General features: G+C 34.0%; 2 long non-coding RNA genes across 2 annotated transcripts in view; one reads left to right on the top strand and one right to left on the bottom strand.

The window, feature by feature from the left end:
- Positions 1-17,579, top strand: part of LOC136274841 (uncharacterized) — a 45,191-nt gene extending 27,612 nt beyond the window's left edge. The window contains exons 3-5 of the long non-coding RNA XR_010713266.1: positions 16,577-16,648; positions 16,895-17,035; positions 17,490-17,579. This is a non-coding gene — a long non-coding RNA (uncharacterized lncRNA). The remainder of the gene's footprint in view (positions 1-16,576; positions 16,649-16,894; positions 17,036-17,489) is intronic.
- On the bottom strand, positions 12,119-14,547 carry LOC136274840 (uncharacterized). The gene is made up of 2 exons (XR_010713265.1): positions 12,635-14,547; positions 12,119-12,217 (listed from the first exon to the last, which is right to left on the bottom strand). It is a non-coding gene; the product is annotated as an uncharacterized lncRNA (long non-coding RNA).
- Positions 17,580-19,656: the final 2,077 nt, after the last annotated feature.

Below are 19,656 nucleotides of genomic sequence, written 5' to 3'. Positions count from 1 at the left end.
CATATTATTACATTGTCGAGAGAAGTTATATTCATTTCTGTAAATAAGGTTATTTAATTCAAGCTACATAGCAGTGTCTCTATGAAACAGCACCATCTGGTGTAAAATTTAGATGCTCGCTTTTGCATAAATTCTCCCGCTGATTTTTTTTTTAGCTGAATGTTTTTTGAATTTCCAAGTCTACTCGTATCATTAAATAATATCAGACGACACACATTTCCCTGTAGAAAAGTTCAGAGAAGCCATCAATTTTGACAAATTACTAAATTTTGTCAGCACGTAATAATTCTAAACTTGCACATAGTCTTCAAAAATTTATAAAGATTTAAATAAAGAAGTTATCCCATAGAAAAGGTTACGTGTTTTGTAGGCGGGTTTGGTTTTTTAAAAAAATATACAATTCCTGATATGAATCTTGAGTACATACTGTTTATAACAATGCTTGCTACCCTTTGAAAATTTAACTCGCCATTAAACATCTCATTTTTTAAAGAATTTTTGAAACGATTACACAAACTGTGTTCAACAAATAGTTTTCCTAAAACATTTTCTTCCTTTCTTTTTCAAAACACGTTTTATATACAGGCTTTCAATCACAACACGTTTTTATAACAAAAGCAGAACTGAAAGTTTAGTCATTATAATTGTTTGACACCATATCACATATATTTTCAACCAGCAGCGACAACGGAAGACCTACTCGTGGCTTTGCCACGAGCTCTGCTCTAGTTTGTAAATCTTACACACTTCATCAAAGTCGTAAATAATTTAATGAATCCGCCCTATCGACTAAAATAATCGTGAAAATGAAGCCAAGGTTCGGACGGGATCGTGAAACCGTCTGATATTCTCAAGTTCTTCAGTAATGGTTACAAGAAAATAAATATCTTGATGATTACAAAGTTATTGATTAATTAATGCTAATCGAATTAAAAAATAAGTTCAGATAAAAAATATGAAGTAGGTTCAACGTTTATAATATTATACAGGTTTTTTTTATCATGATTTATCAGTATTATAGCAGAAAATAGCGAGTCAATAATTTTAAATATGGTAGTAAAAATATGAGTTGTAATTATGTCATACATTTTTAGTAATACATTATCACTAAATATGACTCATGTTTGGAAAAATGTACCGAACTCTTGCGACACCGTAGGTACTGGCACGATAACAGTTTCTCACTTTTTTAAGCATAATGCGTGCGACTTAAAGAATCTTGTATTAAAAAAAAACATGCATGAACATAATGTACAATTTTGTTTATCGTCTAATTTTTGTTTGTAACGTATATTTAGAAATCATGTCAATGTATAATTAGGAGGTAATAGAAATCACTCTTTCCTTTTAAATATTTGGTTCTTTTCCATGACCATTTTTGTTCTGGCTCTTTGTTAAAATATAATATAACTTGAAATAGGAAGTTTTAATTTCTTTTAAAAGTGTAAGAGTATAATTACATCATTTCTGAATCATTCTCAGGAACCAACATCCAGATAGTGATGTTATGCATATTTAAATTCACTCGTGTTCATTACATTGAATCGGACCACTAAAGATTTTGACTGTTTAACACCTTTAAAACACATACAACAGTATTATAAACAAAATCGACATCATAAGGAAAGAATTAAAAACAAAACTTAAATATTTACATAGCAATAGAAGAAAACTTATATTTAAAACGTTCTTTTTAACAAAAAACACAGCCGATAGGAACATGAAATGGTGTTTTTATTAAGTTGTACATTGAGTTAACTTCTTTGTTTATAATCACATCAACCAAGTATGATTCCCTCTATTTCTAAAGAAAATTAATTGTAATTCATAGCTCTGTTGAAACTGACAGGACTGAAATATACACGCTATGTTTATCAATTGGTCGAAACATTAATCGACCTAGCTAGGAAAAATCTGGACTGCACGAAAGAATCTTGATGATGTCAGACTCAACCTCCCATTTAAGATGATTTACCCTTTCCGTTTATTTAACATATTAAAGTACATTAAGAATGTTTTAGTTAATTTTACCTACTCTTTACGAACAATGCATAAATTTGTTAAAATGAGGATGTAAATAAAAACAACAAAATACTTTCATTGATGATTCATTCGGGTTATGATGGTAGCGATCCTCGCAGAAAAAAATTACATAAACCACTAGGGCGTGTTATGTTAATTATATTTATTTTTTTATTTTATTTTATTTTTTTTTTTGCAATGTTGCCACCTTCATATTGTGCATAAATCACCAGAGAAAGCATTTAATTGTTTGATTTGGGCTTAATATACACACCAAGTTGTGCCTCTCTAATTCATAAAAAAAACAGGTGTGAATCATAGCTATATAGATACTGACAGAGCTGAACCCCTCACGATCCAGTTCTAAACATTAAATCGATCCATCGAAAAAATCATGGGCATTTGCGGAAAAAGTGAGATTTAGCGCATTTTCAACTAATTCCCATAGTGCCTTCTAAAAATTTGATAACATTCAAGACTACATAGGAAATAGGGGCCGTTAATTTTTTATCTAAAAAAAACAATTGATATAACAGTAAAACTTCATGCAAGATATTTCATAAAAATATATTGGGTAGATAAAGGGTAGATTTGAAATAATTAGACTCGACCACATTAAGAATAAAAACAAGGAATTGTGTTTTTTTAAGAGCATATCAGATTCATTTTGTTCATGTAAATACAGCGTTTTACTTAATATTAAGAGTGCGTGAGGAAACACAAACACAAGTTATCTAAACTTATGAGAAATTAAACAATACAAGTAATTACCGAATCAGTGAGATGTGTGCAGAACTGCAGACTTTCATCTGTCTTATCTTAAGATAGATTATTACTGTGTTCTTTCAGCTTGTTTAACCAGAAATGTTTCTAGAAACTGTATTTTTAGCAATTTATCAGAAAAAGGATTTAGGAAAATAAGTTTAAAGTAAAAACAATACCGGCAACGGTACTTGCTGAATAAAGACGATTCAAGTACATTTATTTGTTAGGTTCATTTTTTTTTTTGCTTTCTTAATCCACATACTATTAGCGTAGGTTCCTACATGTATTTAAACGAGAGGAATTAATATCCGCGTAAAATCGTGAGAAGCGCATCTCGCAAATTTTAAAATCTCGCTTTTATTTTTAGACAATATGTAACCTACATTAAACTATGATAAAAACTCGGCCTTTGCGATTTTATGTTCTTGCAAGTTGATGGAAAACTGCTTGCTGAATCGCGGAATTAAGTACTCGCGTAAAATAATGAATCAACAGTATATGGTCTGAATAATGATTTCGTTCATTAAAAATAAGATTATTTTTTTAATTTCATTAAAAATAAGATTATTTTTTTATTTGTGGTGCAAATATGTAAATATCAATGCGCTATAAAAAAAATGGGTGAAGCAGACATAAAATTAATAGCAAAATATTTCTGTAAAACTTCACCAAATCATAGCCAAGCTGGAGCAAATAATAACCTAATATCGAGAAAAAACAGAAATACATGTAGTTAATCAAATTTGTGTGCAAATAGAGTATGATAAGAGATTATTTAAAATAATGTGACAACTAAATTTAGAAAAAGGTATAAAAACTATATGCGATGAAAATGTCAGGTTATATATTTTACGTTTTTCAGACAACGTTATGACGTAACGTCATGTTTGTGACATTATTTCTCTGTTTTGTCAAAAATGTCATAATTTTAGCACCCTTTTCTCATGGGCGCAATCAAATATGTCGTTGTCTTCAAAGCTCTTTTTTCTACAATCTTAAACTGCATGAAGTAATGTTAAGTGTCTGCAGTGTTTCACAGGGAGACATTACTGGGGGAAAAGCATAGGATTATACCGATAATCTGATATTATAATAAATTATTGATGAATGAATGTGACTAAAGTACAGTAATTGGTTTTAACAAAGATACTGATCAATCATGGATTTCGATTTATTATAGTCTGCGTGCTTTATTCAGCATGGATATTTTCTTTCTTTCAATAATTAAGGCTTTGATATTTTCATTCAAAACCTGGTGTTTTATAGCAGTTAGCTGCTGGAGTATAATCTTCTCAATTAAATAAAAAAAGAAAATCCATTTGTCATGTAAGGAATATTTTTATGTAACATTTACTCCTAATGCAAGAGAGAGAGAGAAAGAGAAAGAGAGAGAGAGAGAGAGAGAGATTGTGTATTGTGAATTCACTGTGTACTGTGGATTCACTATCTGGAATTTATTGACATTGTCTTAAACGCTTAAATAATTCATAGCAAGCAAGTAAAAATTATGTTACAGTCCCTAGAAACGTTCTACTTTCCCATTTTTTTTATGCGCTCACAGTGCATTCAGTTGGCTCTCTGCTCTGCTCCTTTCATGCTCACCGTTCACAAAGTGCTCACCGTGTGTTCACAAAGCGTTCACCTTGCGCACTCCGTTCTTTCGGCTTATAATATTGTTTTTTCTGTTTTCCTACATTTTCATTCAGAACCAAAGGCTCAAGTGAGCTTTTCTGATCACAATTTGTCCGTTGTCTGTCGTTGTCGTCGTTATCGGCGTTGTCATCGTTGTTGTAAACTTTTCAAATTTTCATCTTCTTCTCAAGAACCACAGGGCAGATTTCAACCAAATTTGGCACAAAGCACCACTAGGTGAAGGGGATTCAAGTTTGTTCAAATGAAGGGCCATGCCCTCTTTAAAGAGGAGATAATTGAGAATTATTGAAAATTTGTTGGTATTTTTCAAAAATCTCTTCTCAAAAACTATTCGGCCTGAAAAGCTTAAACTTGTGTGGAGGCATCCTCAGGTAGTGTAGATTCAAGTTTGTTCATCATGGTCCCCGGTGGTAGGGAGTGGCTACAAGAGGGGGATCAAGTTTTACATAGGAATATATACCCGGTAGAGAAAATCTTTAAAAATCTTCTTCTCAAAAACTATCAGGCCATAAAAGCTAAAATTAAAATGGGAGTATCCTCAGATAGTGTAGATTCAAGTTTGTTCAAATCATGGTCCCCGGGGGTAGGGTGGGGCCACAATTGGGGATCAAGTTTTACATAGGAATATATAGAGAAAATCTTTAAAAAAATCTTCCTCTAAAAAACTATTAGGCCAGAAAAGCTCAAATTAAAGTGGATGCATCCTCAGGTAGTGTAGATTCAAGTTTGTTCAAATCATGGTCCCCTGGGGTAGGGTGGGGCCACAAGGGGGGGATCAAGTCTTACATAGTAATATATAGTGAAAATCTTTAAAAATCTTCTTCTCAAAAACTATTAGGGCAAGAAAGCTCAAATTTGAGTGGAAGCATCCTCAGATAGTGTTGATTCAAGTTTGTTCAAATCATGGTCCACGTGGATAGGGTGGGGCCACAATTTGGGGATAAACTTTTTACACAGGAATATATAGAGAAAATCTTGAAAAAAAATTCTTTTAAAATTTATGTGGCCAAGAAAGCTCAATTTTGTGTGGAAGCAATTCCAGAGATAGTGTAGATTCAAGTTTGTTCAAATCATGGACCCCGTGAATAGGGTGGGGCCACAATTGGGGGATACATTTTTTATACAGGAATATATACCGTAATCCGGTGAATATAATACGCACTTTTTTCCCAGCATTTTTTACCGTGAGAAAGGGGTGCGTATTATACATCCCTATAGGATTTGGACATATTTTTTCCCTAGCTGAAGCACGGGGTATCATACTGCCGTATTACCTATGCTGTTCACAGACAGGACCGATACCCCGCTATACATCGTAACATTCCTTCATTATCACATATATATTATTATTTAACCCTTAGGAAATCATTGTTATAGCATGTAATTAAAGAAAATGTATACTTGAAGTCTGTTAATAAATAAACTGTTTCAAAATGGCCTTTAAAAATTAATTTGAACTGCCTATTCTTTATCTCCGTGTACGCCGCCATTACAGATGTTATTAATAGAATGCGGACTTGGATGGCCACGTGCTATTTGTAACCGATCTTTGAAAACAGCTTACACATCATTTGGCTCATTTTTAACCATTTTCATGTAATGCTAACTGATTTATTGCAAATAATTATGAATATAAATAATTCTATAACCTATTCCGTTAATTGAAGCCATTGAAACAGTTGTGCTTCCCCACCGCTAACGCTTGACACCTTGAGTATCTCAGACATCCCCCTTAGGCTATAAGTGTACTATACACAACACAACTATTTGTGCACATATTTTATTATGTTCCAGACCTATAATTGATCACTTTGATCATCATCGGAATCATTTAAGAATTTAATTAGGTCCGTTATCTCCATACCTGAACATCGTCCGTTTTTCACTTCACATGGATTGTAATGACTAAACAATTATATAACGCTTGTTAAAAGTAGTTGATTTTATTTACGTTAGAATATTTAATACTAGGTCTTTTTAAAACATTGATTATGAATTAAAGATATTACTGCGATGTATTAGTTACAATAAATCCGTATCTAAGAAAATATTGTTTTCTTATTTCCGGTAGTGTATTCCCGCGATGAAGTTGAGCGTGCATACAAAGTGTAACTGCTTTGTTGATACTCAGGATTACCGTTTGGTCATTTTTTTTTTATGCGTATTATACATCCCAACAAGCTTTTTTCACCATTTTCAGGCTCAAAGTGGGGGGTGCGTATTGTACACTACTGCGTATTATATTCACCGGATTACGGTAATAAGATATAATGAATAATCGTAAACTATATGGTACAAGTAACTTAACCCATGTAATATTGTTGATTATGTGCAGATACCCGCTGGGCGTGGTCATAACGACACTCGGGAGCTACGCTAACATAACCAACAATATTATATGGGGTAACTACTACTTGGCCAAGAATGATATGTGGCTATGTGGACCTACTTATGGACTTGAAAGACTTGGATGCTGAATCTGGGTCCTAAATTTCAGATGCTGAAGGAGGTTAAGGTGTTTGGAGTTGGTTAAAGTTTTTGTTGCAGGTGCTCTTTGATAGCAATATCCAAGTTACTGCTGGTCCGTACTTCACCAATCTTGCATGGATGGTGTGTCTTATAATACTGATGCACCAGACAGGCTTCAGTGCTGAATCTGAGCTATAGGTTTTGGATGCTGGAGGTGGTTTTAAGAGCTGAATAAAGTTTTTGTTGCAGGTGCCCTCTGATGATAATATCTTAGTTACTCTTGGTCCTTACTTCACCAAACTTGCATGGATGGTGCGTCTTATGATACTGATGCACCGGACAGGCTTGAATGCTGAGTCTGAGGCATAAGGTTTTGGATGCTGGAGGAGGTTAAGGTTTTTGGAGCTGGTTAATATTTTTTGAGCAGGTGTCCTCTAATGATTATATCTTAGGTACTCCTGGTCCAAACTTCATCAAACTTGTGTGGATGGTGCGTCTTATTATACTGATGCACCTGAACGGCTTGAATACTGAATCTGAGCCATAGGTTTTGGATGCTGGAGGAGGTTAAGGTTTTAAGAGCTGGTTAAAGTTTTTGAAACAGGTGCCCTCTGATGATGATATCTTAGTTATTACGTGTCCTAACTTCACCAGACTTCCATGGATGGTGCGTTTTATGATACTGATGCATCTGACAGGCTTGAAGCTGAGTCTGAGGCAGACTAGGTTTCGGATGCTGGATGAGGTTAAGTTTTTTTTAACAGGTCACATGTTACATAGATAATAGTACTATTTCAAACTTGCATAGTCGATTAAACTGTAATATGAATAAATCGCAGAGGAAGCTTCAGACGCAGAGCTTGATCTCCATTATCAAGGATGCTAAAAGATAAATCTTAGTTATTACAGGTCCTAACTTCACTAAACTTGCATGGGTGATGCGTCTTATGATACTGATGCACCTGACAGGCTTGAATGCTGAATCTGAGCCATAAGTTACGGATGCTGGATGAGGTTTAGTTTTTTGGAACAGGTCACATTTTATAAATAATAGCTTGAATAGTTGATTTCACTATAATCTACCATAATGTCTCGTGTATAACACACACTTTTTTTCACCCCAAATTTACACAAAAGTGGGGGGTGCGTGTTATACATAGGACCTAATTTCTACCCCGTTTTTTTTAGGACATATTCAGCTATCCCCAGCTACACTAAGACAACCCATATCATGTCATGTACTGTGATCTACCGTTTACAAAACGATCGGGTCGATTAAAACATCTTATTAACGATCGGGTCGATTAAAACATCTAATTTACAAATCCTTTAAAAAAACATACATTAACAAATAAATTTAGCAAACTTTGTTGTTTATTGTGCTCCTGTGTTATGTTCAAGATCACCATTTTGACAAAGCACCTAATGCGTGATCAATAGTTACACAACAATTTTCGGTAGCATATTTTGTGTCTCGTGCCCGACGATATATTGTAGTATAGTGATATTACATGAACTTTGGTAAGTAAGGTAAAAGAAGTTTTAAAATAAAATTTTGTTTCCCATTTTATGTTCGATTTCTTTTAAGTTTAGTTATTGAATAATGAATTCAACTTAAAACGTTTTACGGTAATTAAATAGACAGTGTCACTGATAGGACTCATTATATGCTCCGCTTCACATAGAACACCGTTATACTTGATCATTGTTTATTTAGTAATAACAATAGCACAATAAGAACAGGTAAGACAAGGAATATCTTGATTGTATACATATAATACACGACACACTCAAACATTATGTAACTCGTAAACACTCAGCTCTAGCTTTGATGTACATGTACGGTTAATACGCTTTCAACAATTATTTCGTTTATTTCATTGTTGACCCATCGCCACGTCTTCTTCTGTGAATCCGTAGAATTCTTCTTTCTCACAGTCGCTGTCAAATACATGTTCGTATTCTTCCTCTGTCCATGGGAAATCGCTGTCTGCGTAGATAGGATCGTCGTCTTCATCCTCGTCTTCTTCTTTCTCATTGTCACTCTTGTCATCCCAAAGCAGGTCGTCCTCAATCCCGTCCATGGCGTTGGAGATCCCACACTACTTCTTAGGAAGCTCCAACCACGCATCTAGAATCCACTGGCATATGGTAGGGAGATCTGGCTTCCTGCGTAGTCCCCCTTTGGTGTAGCTATGGTCCCCATTCAGCATCCACTCGTTCCATTTTCTCCGTAGACTGTTCTTCATGGGCTTGTTGATGCTCACATCTAGTGGTTGCAGTATGCTGGTCATTCCTCGGTCATTCCTCCGGGGATGATCGCTGGTGTCGTCTTCTTTAGTAATTTCTTTGTCTTCTCTGTCTTGTGACATCTGAAGGCGTCCAGTACAAGTAGGCTTGGCTCGCTGGGTCTTGTCCTCTTCCCCCATACAGTCTTGATCCAGTCGTGCGTCAGGTCTTCATCCATCCATCCTTTTTCGTGTACTTTAACTATCACTCCGTCAGGAAATTTCTCTTTAGGCAGAGTTTTCCTCTTGAAGATGACGTATGGCGGCAGCTTCCCTCCATCGGCTGTACACGCAAGCATGACTGTGAATCTGTTTTTTTCATTTCCCGTTGACTTAATGTTGATAGTTCTCAGTCTCCTTTGGTGGCGACTGTAGTGGTGTAGGGAATGTCGAAGGTTAGTGGCGTTTGATCAGCATTCCCGATCTGATCAGGGGTGTAGTCGTTCCTTTTTCTTTGCTGTATAATGAACCGCTGGAAATCTGTGACTTTTTCCTCGTACTCTTCAGGCAGGCGCTGGGCTATGTGCGTTCTTCTTCTCATTGACAGTTTGTGTCGCTGGAAAAATCTGTAACACCATCCCTGGGAGGCCTTGAAGTTCGCAATCTTCATCTGTTTGGCGATGATCTTTGCCTTGATCTTTACTTCTCCCATGGATACGCCAACCCCCTGCTGCCGCATGTCCTGGATCCAGGCGTTGAGCTGTTCTTCCATCTGTGGGTGGAAGGTCTCTCTGCCTCTCTCTGCCTCTCTCTGCCATCTTCTTCTTTGGGAGTTGTTGAAGCCGGTCTTTCTTCAGCCGCCCCTGTCTGATGTTCGCCTCGTTGACATTGAATTATCTACCCGCAGCTCAGTTGCCTTTCGTCTCAGCATACTTGATGATCTTCAACTTCTCCTCCGTCGTGTAGGAAACTCTTTCTTTACCCATCATTAAATTCTCAGATGATGTTTGATACCGATGTAAATCATACCCCCCATATTTATGTAAAATTGTAAGAACGAAAAACAATACATATTTTGTAACTCCGCCCATTTAATTATGATAAAAAGCGGCTTGTGTTTTTTTAGATGAGACACTGACACTAATATCGCTTGGGCTAAGTTCCGATCACGAAATTGCAGTGATTGCGCTTGGGTTTCATTACGATAAAAACGGCTTGTGTTTTTTTAAGATGAGACACTGACACTTATATCGCTTGGGCAAAAATTGCGCTTGTGTTATAAAATTATTATTAAACATCGATAGTTCTGTGGGAAAATTACAAAAATTGCTCTTGGGTTATAAAATTATCATTAAACATCGATAGTTCTTGGGAAAATGGCGGCCGTCGATTTTCATTGTATTTGCTATGTTCCGATCACAAAATAACAGAATTTACGCTTGGATTTTAATATTATCATTTAACATCGATAATTTTGGAGAGAATGGTGGTCGCTGATTTTTGTCATTTTTTGGGTGCGTGTTATACATAAAACCTGCTGTTTTTTTACCAATTTTTGGTCAACTTTGGGGGTGCGTATTATACACGAGTGCGTGTTATACACGAGACATTACAGTAATTGAATTGCAGAGGTTGCTTCAGATGCAGCCCCTGATCTCAATTATCAAGGATGCTAAAAAAATCTCCAACCTTACTCAAACTAACTTGATAGATGTGTTTGGTTAAATGATATAACATGATTCCTATGATATGGTTATTTATGATATGATACACTAATTGTTTAATATGATACTAACAATATAATATGAAATGTTATATTGTGAAAAGTTATATGATACGATATGATATTGTATCAATTTTTTGATGATATGATATTGTATCATGATATTGTTATGTATAGTATTGTATATTATGATACAATATTGTATGATATTGGTTTATTTATTATTTTATTACTGTACATGATATTATTTCATATGATATTGCAATACATGATATAATTGTTATTATTGTATCATATTAATTATACAATATTGCATTATATATAATATCATATATTGTATATGATACAATAAATTATCTGTAATTTGTGATTACCTATGTTTTTTTCAGATTCAAAGTATTGATTCAGAACCCTTTTTTTTAGTTTTCTTGGTATTCAGTTCAAGGCCAATTTGAATGGCATATTAATGGCTAAATAATTATGATTTCTCTTGCATATGGTCTTGTTGAGATGACAGTAGTGCAATTTCATCGGCAAAATCGAGGTCCTCTAAAATTGACACTATAAACCAAGTAATGCCTCATCTCTTGTTTTCTACAATACCCAGTTGATGGCAATCAGAAACAAAATGGCAGAGATAATCCATCTATATCTGACTCCTGACTTGACTGAGAACCAGTCTCCTTGTTAGTTAAAATGACTGCACATACAAAATGTGTATGTACTTGATGAAGGATACAAATTTCTCTGGCACTTCATAAGCTCTTACTATTTTCAAAGTGTGTTTCTGTGAATACTGTCAAAGGCTATCTTGAAATCTATGAAATTTAGGTATAGTGGAGAGGTGTTTTTTTTTTGGCACGGACAAACAAATTAGTTTATATGAGCACTGGACTGGACGGGGTATTTTTTTTATTTTTGCAAAGCGTATATAATGTGGGGATCAGCGATTTAAGACTTTTTAATTGATTAAATCTTAGTCACACTTATGCTTTCCTTTAATGGTCATTAAGGTGGATCTCTACACCAAATAAGTGTAGGAGATTTTTGTTGCATGCAATTGTTACCAATACTAGGCACAGTATTCAACAATAATAGACCTCAAAATACAGTACACTATTTTCTAGAGAATTTTTAAAATATCAGTCTGGTTCCAGATAACCCCTTATTTATCAAAATTTTAAACATTTCTGTTTTAAAATTCTTATGAAAGTGAAATGTTATTAAGTTTAGAAATGAAAAACAAAAAAATCATGAATAAAGTTTGTATGATTTTTATTGGAATCCACATAAATATGAAACTAAAATATAAAAAAATTCTTTTAAGGCAAACTGCTGGACAAAATCCCACAAAAGCCTGAAAATATAATCAATATTCGTCGGTCAATGGGATGAAGAAAAGAAATTGAATGAAATTGAAAAATTAAAGGAAATACTTAATTATTGCAAAAATCTTGGTATGAAAGATCCTGTTTAAGAGTTGTCTTTCTTTATTTTACATGGTCTCAAATATCTTGGGATCAATTTTTTAATTAAGAAAAATCACGAAGAAAAATTAAAAAAAGGAACAAGTCTATGCTAAATATGTAGATATAAGATTGGTAGTGCTTCTGATAATGTTTGAAGCTGAAAAATTATACTTTTGATGAATGCATTATATATATTTAACTCTTTAAAACAAAATATAAGTAGTTAATTATATTATAAATTGCCTTTTACTTTTTTATATACAATAGCAATTATAAACAACAACCATACGTATATTAATACATACATTAGATGTCCATAGTGATACACATGCATGTGTGGAAATGAAAAACATGCTCCTTTTCAGACTTCTGTCTTTCCCTCATTTGGCTTGCAAATCCGGGCTTCCACTGCTATTGCTACCTAGCTGTATTTATGTTAATCAAAATACATTAGTTTAATGTCAAAGTTTCAATGAAAGTCTTTTACTGCAAATGTTTTTTTAGCTCACCGAGACGAAGTCGGGGGGAGCTTATGCTATACCCTCGGCGTCGGCGTCGGCGTCCGGACCTGGTTAAAGTTTTTGTTGCAGGTCCTGTATCTAACTTATTACTTGTCCTATCTTCACCAAACTTGCATGAATGATGCATCTGGACCTACTAATGGACTTGAGAGACTTGGATGCTGAATCTGGGCCATGAATTTCAGATGCTGGAGGAGGTTAAGGTGTTTGGAGCAGGTTAAAGTTTTTGTTGCAGGTGCCCTTTGATAGCCATTTCTAAGTTACTACTGGTCCAAACTTCACCAAACTTGCATAGATGGTGTGTCTTATGATACTGATGCACCTGACAGGCTTGAATGCTGAATCTGAGCCATAGGTTTCGGATGCTGGATGAGGTTAAGGTTTTTAGAGCTGGTTAAAGTTTTTGGAGCAGGTGCCCTCTGATGATTATATCTTACTTACTACTGGTCCTTACTTCACCAAACTTGCATGGATGGTGTGTCTTATGATACTTTTGCACCTGACAGGCTTGAATGCTGAATCTGAGCCGAAGGTTTCGGATGCTAGATGAAGTTAGGTTTTTCGAGCAGGTTAAAGTTTTTGTTGCAGGTGCCCTTTGATAGCCATTTCTAAGTTACTACTGGTCCCAACTTCACCAAACTTGCATAGATGGTGCGTCTTATGATACTGATGCACCTGACAGGCTTGAATGCTGAATCTGAGCCATAGGTTTCGGATGCTGGATGAGGTTAAGGTTTTAAGAGCTGGTTAAAGTTTTTAGAGCAGGTGCCCTCTGATGATCATATCTTAGTTATTACTGGTCCTAACTTTACCAAACTTACATGGATGGTGTGTCTTATGATACTGATGCACCTGACAGGCTTGAATGCTGAATCTGAGCCATAGGTTTCGGATGCTGGATGAGGTTTAGTTTTTTTGGAACAGGTCACATGTTTAATATATGTAGGTAATAGCACTATTTCAAACTTGCATATATGATCTAACTATAATATAAATGAATGGCAGAGGTAGCTTCAGATGCAGATCCTGATCTCCATTATCAAGGATGCTAAAAAATATATCTTAGTTATTTCTGGTCCTAACTTCACCAAACTTGCAAGGATGGTGCGTCTTACGATACTGATGCACCTGACAGGCATGAATGCTGAATCTGAGCCATAGGTTTCGGATGCTGGATGAGGTTAAGGTTTTAAGAGCTGGTTAAAGTTTTTAGAGCAGGTGCCCTCTGATGATTATATCTTAGTTATTACTGGTCCTTACATCACCAAACTTGCAGGGATGATGCATCTCATGATACTGATGCATCTGACAGGCTTGAATGCTGAATCTGAGCCATAGGTTTCGGATGCTGGATGAGGTTTAGTTTTTTGGAACAGGTTACATGTTTTATAGATAATAGCTTGCATAATTGATTTAACTATAATATAAATGAATTGCAGAGGTAGCTTCAGATGCAGAGCCTGATCTCCATTATCAAGGATGCTAAAAATTCTCCTACCTCACTCAAACCTGCTTGATAGATGTGTTTGTTGTTAAATGATTTAACATGATTCCTATGATATAGTATTCTATGATATGATACACTATTGTTTTATATGATACAATGTAATATCATACATTATATTGTAAAAAGTTATATGATATGATATGATATTGTATCAATTTTTTTGTACATTATTATATGATATTGTATTATGATATTGTTATGTATAGTATTGTATATTATTATACAATATTGTAGAATATGATATTGTATAATATATTATTTTATCGAATGATATTGTTTCATATTATATTGCAATATATGATATTGTATCATATGATACGATATTGTATATTATAATTATAGCATATCGTATGATAAAATATTGTATAATATGATATTGGTTTATATAATATATTGTTATATAATACATGAAATTGTATTATATGATATTATAAGATATCATATAATATGATATTGTATAATATGATATTGTATCATATGATATGATATTGTATAAAATGATATTGTATTATATAATATCGTACTGTATCAGATGATATTGTATCATATGATATGAAACAATGTTTTATCAAATTATATTGTATCATATGATACAATATTGTGTATCAAATATGATACAATATCATACAATACAAAATTATACTATATTATACAATATAATATCATATGTTACAATATTGTGATGTATTATGTGATATGATATAGTATCAAATAATGCTATATTGTATTTATATTAGATATTATGATATTGTATTATGTGATTAAATACAATAATGTATAACACGATACAATGTCATATTATATGTTACAAAATCATATTGCATCAATATTTATTACAGTATTATATTGTATTAAATGATATATATTGTAAGTATCATTGGATGCAATATCATATTTTATATTATTGTATTGATAAACATTGTATCTTATAATAATGTATGAAATGAACATAGGATTATCATACAATTTTTTACATATGATATACGATATTGTGTCAAAACAGTATCCATGAATATCCAAGATCATTAACTATGATTTTCATATCATATGATAAAGGTGGTTTTAAAGGTGATGCCTCATCAAGTTGATGCCTCGTCTCGGTGAGCTTTGTAATCTGTGATTACCTATGTTTTAATTTGGAAAGTTAGAATCAATTCAAGAGATCGTACTACGGTACTTTCGTTTTATATTCATCATACATATATAGTTTAAATGAAAATTTGACATCTGCTTACCTATATCGATAATCCGTCACATATGTATGATCGTCTGTTGCAGATGACATGACAAAAATGTATTGCCAATATAGCAGCAGAGCAGGGAAACTGTATATAATTTAGATTCCACGTTTTCCGTACAAAACAGCTGATAATCAATGTTAGTTAAAAGCTTTAAACAGGAAGAAAATTGACATATTTTCTAAGCGTTTTGGTGATTTCCTATCTTATCTCCTTAGTTAGAAGAGTTCAATTAAACGGTGTATAGCTATTTTGTACCACGACATAATGTTATCAATCCGGAACACAATGGCGTTTCGAACGGAAGTCAGACATGTTGTGACGATGTAGCCTTCCACCTTAACATCTATCAAAACAAGCATTTAATTCAAGTAGAGTGTAACTTCAAGTGACATGTGAGAGTTCTTAGACATGATGTTACAGAATAATTATTATGTCAACTAGCCCTGACAAGAAAGGTAGAAGATAACAAAACAATAAAAGAAAAAAAAAGTTTATGACATAATGAAAATGGAAAACTGATTTTTTAATGTTTTATATGAAAAATAATACCCGATTCTGAATGAAGAAAATAAACATATATCAACTGTTTTCTCCAGGCTGGTTATAATCTAGCTGTTCAATACCAACAAAGTTATTTTTTACAAGATAAACAATAGAATAGGATTCACGCATGATCAGATAGGATTAATGCACGATAGAACAGTATACGTGCACGATACATTAGGAGTGATACACCATTGGAAAGGATAAACAATGTTCATGATAAACCTTATTTATAATCGTGTTAGAGGTCTTACGCATGGAAATAGCCAATCAAACTGAACTTAGTCAATTGTAGTTCCATATATATGGAGACAATTTCTTTTCTTTCTTCCTTTTTTGGCACCTTATTTTAGGCCTATAGTATTGATTTTGGACTCAGTGGCGAGGAGAATTATTGGAATTGTCACACTAATTTCAATGGAATTATTTTTTTAGATGGGCATGATGCAACTTCCTGGATGGTGCTGAGCCTGTTTGTCAACATGTGGAACCCACGTGTATTTAGGGGTAGTTATGTTTACTCTCAATTATCTCTCTTAGAAACCGCATAAGGCGTTATTTTTCTGATCTAAAATTTTTCTTGAAGCATTTAACTAAAATTTCTCGTTCATGAATTATATGCTGAGAGTATAGTTAATTAATTACCGTAACTGAATTAAAGCTATATTGTAACATATAGTGAAATTAATTCCTTGTGTGAGACCTAAAGAGAAACATGAACTTTTATTTGAATTGCATTTTTTCGAATTTCAGGAGTTGTCTCCCTTGTTAAAGATCAACAATGGCGGATAAACAATGCGGGATGCTGTCTTGTCACCAACGGTGAAATTTGACACCTGTATACCCGTATTTCAATCAACAGTCTCAGTCCTCGTTGTTGTGTACATCAGACAGGTAAGAAAATCAAGATAATTGTTTGCAATCATTTTAATCAGATAAACAATGAAAAATATAACATATTTACATGAACTGAGAACCCTATAAAAGGACATTTCACATTTTACACACTCTCATCATTCACACATTACCATACATTAAGTGCACATTATTTAAACAGAGCAATCATTAAATGTAATACAAAATTCATATGATAGGTATAATATAACAAACATTTCAAACATGCTAACTACACCCCCCCCACCCACCCACCTATGATAACCCCCCCCCCCTCCCCACTTAGCTACTTCCTGTTTAACTTTGGATCTGTTAGTGACTTACTATAAGTGTCTTTAGACTTTTTATCATAGAGCTGATATCTTTTAGATCTATGAAATTTTCTTTGGAATTTATATTTTAATAGTTTTTGTTTCATTTTAAAGTAATTTTGCCTATTTTGCTGTTGTTTTAGATGATGGACCACTCTACTTCCTTTTACAACAGGTGCCCCTACAGATTCACAAAGTTCCAATGTTGAATTTCCATGACCCTGATTGAGTGAGTGCACAACTTTATGTATTCTACTTTCAAAATTTCTACTACTTGTAATACATTTTGGATTTGATTTTAAATATGCCCTATTAACAGATTCAGATTTTTGTGTACAAGTGTGATATTTAATTCTATCAAGATTATTAAGTCTTAAAGTCAGATTTACACAGTCTTTTAACAAGCACATGTCTTCTTCTGTCATGCTTAATTCAAAGTCACGAGGCAACACTGAAGAGTTCCACTTGTTGTTTTTCAGTCCGCGACAGGAGAAGAAATGAAGTTGTCCTTGGTAGCAGCTGATGATGGAACGGACAGCAATTTACATGGCCCGTTTCATCAAAGGTACCGTATTTTTCCGACGATTAGTCGGTATTTTTTTTCTCTGAAGCAGATCACCCGACTTATCGTCTTGTTTGACTTGTCGTAGGCTCGAGGTCAGAAAATTGTTAAAAATAGCATTTAAAATCTTGGTTTTAATAATCTTGAGTTGGCTGTGTGATTGAAAATTACGTTGTTGAATTCACTGTTCATCTTTAATAATTATCATTTCACTCATCTGTTAACACTTAAATACATAATAATAACAACAGTTATTAAAAGTTTTACCGTTCCGTTTTTATAAACACATTGTTTCATGGTTCTATGTATCACTAGTAGTATAAGATAACATTGCGCAGTAAAATTGAAACCAAATTTGAATGGAAGAAAATATTGCAGTAGGTCCGGGGGATGTTTTTTAAATTTATTTATTTTATTAGTAAAGAGTTGTTAGTGGAAAGTATAAATCAGAAATATTTTAAGGTCAAATTCAATCTTAAAATACGTAATCGGCAATTATCAATACTACTGTTTATACAATAGGTTGTGTTAATAATCTTGCCCTAAGGCTGAGATCTATGTGGCAATTTCACTCCTTGTGTATATCCTTGTGTGTATAAAGAGTACTGTTATAATAGTGGTTATAGTTCATTGATTAATTATTGTCCAATTCTTTGATTATTGTTAGGTAAATTTTTTTTGGAAACGTATGTATGTCGTATATCGTCATTATCAAGTCGTACAAATGATCGATCTACAGTACCTGGCCATAATACAGTAGGCAAAATGGCCGCCGTAAAATCAAAACAAATATACACAAATTTCCTTTCTTGATTTTTCAGTTGTTGTAGAGTAACAAGTTTTGACAGTCACACGCATCCATACATTAGCGTCATAACTGACGTCACTTGCAATAAGGGTTCCACTAGTCTATTCTTAGAATAAAAAATACGTCATACAAAATGGCTCCCAGAGGGTATCATTTACAGGGTATTGTTGATCGTCGGAAGTAAACAGACAGGAATTTCCAACCATTCTACCATTGTCAGGATTATCGAGTTTGAACAAATTTCATCTTGTTCTACTAGGAGATAGATTCTTTTCAAGAAATTTGGTAAGTTAAAACGTATGAATAAATGGACAATATCAACAGGGCAAAAGCAGACGATTGTTAGTATGAGTAAAAATGGATTAAGTAGCCGGAAAATTTCAGAGTTGATTGGAATTAGCCCAAATACTGTGCAGAAGGTGCTAAAACGGAATTCTGATAGAGGTTCAGTGGAAAACAAGGAAAGATCGGGAAGGAAGAGATTGGTGTCGGACAGGGGGGATCGTGTTTTGGAAAGATTGGTTAAGAAAAACCGGCGACAGACTTTGTCAGATTTAACCAGTGTTTTTAATGATTCTGTACCCGAACTAGTTTCTAGCAGAACAGTTCGACGTAGATTGAAGGAGCAGTGTTATCAGCGTTGCTCTGTTTCCAAGAAAATAACGATATCAAAGAACAATCGTTAATCCCCAGTTTCCTGGTCTCGGTCTAAATTAGCTTGGACAGTTGAAGAAAACTGGTCTAAAGTCATCTTTAGCGATGAAATGAAAGTTGTTTTGGGCAAGGACAAGAAAGTTCATGTTTGGAGGAAACCTGGAGAGCGATTTCAACCCGCTTGTCTTGGTATGTACAGCAGTCACTCCCCCCACTCTGGCATATCAGCCATGTTTTGGGGCTGTTTATCATACAATGGTGTTGGAACTTTGATAGAAGTTGAGGG

Source organism: Magallana gigas, chromosome 4 (genome assembly GCF_963853765.1).
Source record: "Magallana gigas chromosome 4, xbMagGiga1.1, whole genome shotgun sequence".
In the NCBI taxonomy this organism is placed as follows: Eukaryota; Metazoa; Mollusca; class Bivalvia; order Ostreida; family Ostreidae; genus Magallana; species Magallana gigas.
Note: the sequence above shows the minus strand (reverse complement) of the source record. Positions and strands in the feature narration are given on the sequence as shown.